General features: G+C 47.2%; 1 long non-coding RNA gene across 1 annotated transcript in view; it reads right to left on the reverse strand.

The window, feature by feature from the left end:
• Positions 1-595: 595 nt before the first annotated feature.
• LOC112551634 overlaps positions 596-4663 on the reverse strand; it is a 13213-nt gene continuing 9145 nt past the window's right edge. The window contains exon 3 of the long non-coding RNA XR_003095933.1: positions 596-1450. This is a non-coding gene — a long non-coding RNA (uncharacterized LOC112551634). The remainder of the gene's footprint in view (positions 1451-4663) is intronic.

The raw sequence follows: 4663 nt of genomic DNA on the forward strand, positions 1-4663 counted from the left end.
GGGTGCTTCTAGCACATATCCATGTTCAAAAACATGTATTCAGGCAGATAGCATGGCAAACTGTTTACACTTTTGATCTATTAATTTAAACCAGATGACCCCAGAGCTGTTTTTAGAGTAGATCAGTAACCTCTTACAAAGCCAGAGAGAAATATTGCTCAACTGTACATTTCAGCTGGTTGTGGTCACTGTGAGAGGCGTGGCCAATGTAAGCTCTATCCCCTATTCCCAGATCATTGCAAAAAAGAGAAAGTATTTAATCGATTTGAATACCTAAGATACTAACCTGTGCTTTGCAGGCTCTGTTGGCTGTTACAAAATGTAGAGGGGCCAGAGACATCGAACTGCTAGATGGTACCAAAGAACTGCACTTATTTAAAAAACAGGACGCACCCAGATACCCCCAGGATAACAAAGAATAACGGCCACAAGTTGGTGGACAGTAGATTTAGATTGGACATCCGTAAGAACTACTTCACAGTTAGGGTGGCTAGGATCTGGAACCAACTTCCAAGGGAAGTGGTGCTGGCTCCTACTCTGGGGGTCTTTAAGAAGCGGCTCGATTCCTACCTGGCTGGGGTCATTTGAGCTCAGTTTTCCTCCTGCCCAGGCAGGGGGTTGGACTTGAAGATCTACAAGGTCCCTTCCGACCCTACTTCTATGATTCTATGATTCTATGATAATGGGTGGCTAACTAACAAGTGGCTCGCGGGGCAAAAAGTAAGTGCCTGGTTAAAGACGAGTGCGGGGAAGGCTAAACACCAATTGAGAAAACAATGAGATCCCCTAGTAATGGCGCTTTAGAAGGCCCCTCAATCGCTTCCCCTCCTCGCAGGCCTGACCCTCCCCCAGGACCCATGGAGCCAAGCCAGAGAGGGGAGATGGTGACTATGATTTAGGAAGTCCTTTACGGGGCCCCTCAAATGTTCCCCGGCCTCCCAGGCCTGACCCACCACCAAGACCTGAAGAGTCAGAGAGCTGGGATAATGAATCCATGTAGAAGGCATGTTAGAGGACCCCTCAAGCTCCCCCCAGTCCCCTGAGTCAGCAGAGGATGTTTTAGTGGATGTACATATGGTGCAGGTGAGAAGGCAAGAGTGGTCTGTAGCCAGGTTTGGGGGCATGAGGTACACAGAGGAGTTCCGTTTTGTGAATCTGGAGCACATGCCACTACATGTGGCATACGAAGCCATAAGCACAGGGGTAGAAGAAATTGTATCAGAACTCCGCCAGACATTCATGGGCAATGACTACATGCGCACAAGAGACTTCATGAAGATTTTACGTTCTTGATGTGAAACAGGACCTGATGATTCAATGCCTAATTGTCTTCTGAACTCTTCAGCCTCATCCAGTCTCTCTTCTCTGCAGAGGCATATGCTTCCTTCTGGTGTCAGCTGTATGGGTGTATTGGTGAGTAGGCTTTCTGTAGTCATTAAAAAGGCTTCATCTAAGTGCAAAGGAGTTTAAATAAAGGCCTTAGTTAGCTGCTGTTTAATCAGTCCTTAGCTACTTCCAAATAGACATGTGCTGTGAAGTGAACCCACACCACTACCATCAAAATCTAAGTGCCCCACCCCACCCCCACAACCACGCTCCAAGTAAGTCTCTTACCGACCTCTCCTCTGCGATGACCTCTACTTCACATGCAGGCTCTGGCACAAAGATGCCATCTTCCAAATTCTCAACGTCTGCTTCGGAGGCCTGGGCCTCCTCTGTTTGCCTGTTCATTGGGTCTTCTTGAACAGGGTTGCATCTCAAAGAGTCTTTGGGCTAGGGGCCTGCCCTACTCCTCAAAATTGTTTCTACAGTAATGCTTTCTATGCGGCTGTCTTGGGGTTGTGGTGAGGGGGCCTACAGGCATTGTGAAAGAATCCATATCCACCCCTGCTTGCCTTAGCACAGTCTCCGACAAACAGATAAGACACTCAGACACTATCTGCTCAAGTCTCAGACATTTGGGAAAGCAGATAGATTTGGTGGTCTTGCAACCTAAGCCCCACCCCTCTACGCGCTCCAGTTGGTTCAACGTCATTCTTGGGGAGGTCCAAGGCCCCTGAAACCCCTGCCAATTGGTCAGGGTGGTGGGGCAGGTTGTTAGATGGGTCACACCACTCCACCGCCACCCCATAGGCCACGCCTGTGCCTGGGGGCTAGAGCAGTCTGGGGCCTGATAGGTCATAACTACCATGTGGTCTAGGGCGGGTCTTGCAGCATGACATGGTGGGCTTTGAGGGGTGCTGCATGGACTGTACCCTTGCTACCTCCTAAACTTCTTAATAAGATACTGAGGATGTTCCATAATCCTCTGCCTTTTTAAAAGAAAAATAAAACAAAGCAAAAAGAAACTCTCATCTAATAATTGTGACATTTTTGTTTAAGTTTATATAGATTTTTTCAGGCCTTTGGTTCCTTCGGGCACAACCTGGTGGCAGCTCATGCAGGCAGCCTCTGTTGTTGCCCTGTGGGGCCAGGCCAACTCTCAGGATCACAATATTGTGCTGTTAGACAGGAGGGTGTGACAGCTGAAAAAGTGTGCCTGTGTGATAAAGGTACTTGCTAAAGGCTCTATGAAGATTAGACCAAGTGTTTTTCTGTATTTGTTTAGATATTAAGCTATATGTTGTTGCTAAAAGCCTAATTAAAGTTTAAGATGTAGTGAGGCCTTGTATAAAGTAAGGCCTAGTAAATTTAGCAAAGCCTTGAAGTAGTAAGGCCTTGTGGTGTTGTTAAAATTACCTTATCAAAGGAATGCAAGCCTTTACTGCTACTGGTCACTCTAACGACAGTTGAAGTAAAAGGAATCTGAGTGGTCATTCGTTATCAGAACCATTCAGAAGCTATAAATTAGCTAGAATATCTGGAAACCATGCAGAAGGAAGATACAGCTCTATGGAAAGAATTAGTTAGCTGTTGCCTAGATCAGTGGGCCCGTGGACCTCAAGGAGCCCAAAAACTGTATTCCAGGGTCCTTCCTGGTACCCCTCAGACAGCGCTGTTCAGGGACTCCTGACTTCACTGAACTTTGTGGAAAGAGAAGCTTGCTGTGTATCAGGCATCAGAGGGGACTGCCGATAAGTTGCCGATGCTAATTGCTTTTGTCTGTCATTGTTTGTTTTGTTACTACACATAGTTGTGTTTTTGTTAAGTCAATAAACCTTTCTTACCTTTCTACCCCCGACCACACTCTCAATCCTCGAACCCTCTGCAGGCAGCTGGGACATAGAACCACAACATCTAGTACCACTACCTGGTGGAGAAATGAAAACCCTGAGCTCTGGCTTACCTACAGCAATGTCTGCTGCAGTCAGGGGCAGATCTAGAAGTCAGGGGCAGACCCACTTTGATTCTCGCTCTACCCAAACTTTAAAACTGCCTGCCTGGGAGGGGCAGTGACATTTCTATTCAGGAAGTACCAAGGGACTCAACAGGCTTCATGATTCATTATAATCTACCTGATTCCTGCTAATTTCTCTTCAATCACAAGAATTAATGACCCTGACTCCTATTTAATAGTCTTAATGTTACACTATTCAAGCTATTCTTTTTTCTGCAATTTTGCTGTTAGCTATTCCTTGTAATGTTGCATGTCTGTTTCACAGCCAGAACATTGTTTTTAGCTGTAGCTATAAACCCTAAAAGGTTAAGGTGAGAAAGAATGTGTAAGGAGTGAAAGTTGCTGGAACTGGGGTTAAAACTGGTAGACTAGAGAGAAGCTGGGCTGGGCTGAGGAACTGAGGCTTGGGGTTACTTAAGGTCAAGTGGCCCCAGGGTTACTCAAGGTCACTGGTGCAAGGGAAAAAGCCCAGTGGCAAGGAGGAGACAGCCAGGAAAGAAACTGAGGCAGAAACCTGGGAGCTTGGGGCTGGAAACAGAGGCTGAAGGCTGGGAGTTTGGGGGGCAGCTATGTGGTGGCAAGGAGGAAACAGTCATAAAACAGATAAAAATCCAACTTGGGGTTTCACAATAACAGGTATATTAAACAGACAACACACTACACAGCCCCATGAAGTTATTGGTTCACACACACACACACACACACACACACACACACACACACACACACAATGGCAGCAGGAGAAGGAGACTCAGTGGAAGGGTCAGAGTCCAGGTAGGGAAGAAAAACAGTCCAAGTCCTTGGTTGAAGAGAGGGTGGGGGTGATAGCTACCTATCCAGGCTGGAAAGGGATCTTAGCAAGACGATCCCCGAGCGAGGCAAAAGGGGGAAAGGGGCCAGGAGGCTTCCCTGGCTGACCAGAGAAATCCAGGGCAGCCTAAGGGACAAAAGGGGAGAACATAAAAAGTGGAAACAGGGAGAGATCACCAAAGATGAATATACCTCCTCTGCTCGTGCTTGTAGGGAGGCAGTTAGACGGGCCAAAGCTGCCATGGAGCTGAGGATGGCAACCCAAGTAAAAGACAACAAGAAATTGTTTTTTAGATATATTGGGAGTAAAAGGAAGGCCCAGGGAGGAATAGGACCCCTGCTAAATGGGCAGAAACAATTGGTGACAGACAGAGGGGACAAGGCTGAACTCCTCAACGAGTTCTTTGCCTCAGTGTTCCTAAGTGAGGGGCACGACAAGTCTCTCACTGGGGTTGTAGAGAGGCAGCAGCAAGACGCCAGACTACCATGTGTAGACCCTGAGATGGTGCAGAGTCA

The sequence above is a fragment of the Alligator sinensis genome, unplaced genomic scaffold (assembly GCF_000455745.1).
Source record: "Alligator sinensis unplaced genomic scaffold, ASM45574v1 scaffold385_1, whole genome shotgun sequence".
Classification (NCBI taxonomy): domain Eukaryota; kingdom Metazoa; phylum Chordata; order Crocodylia; family Alligatoridae; genus Alligator; species Alligator sinensis.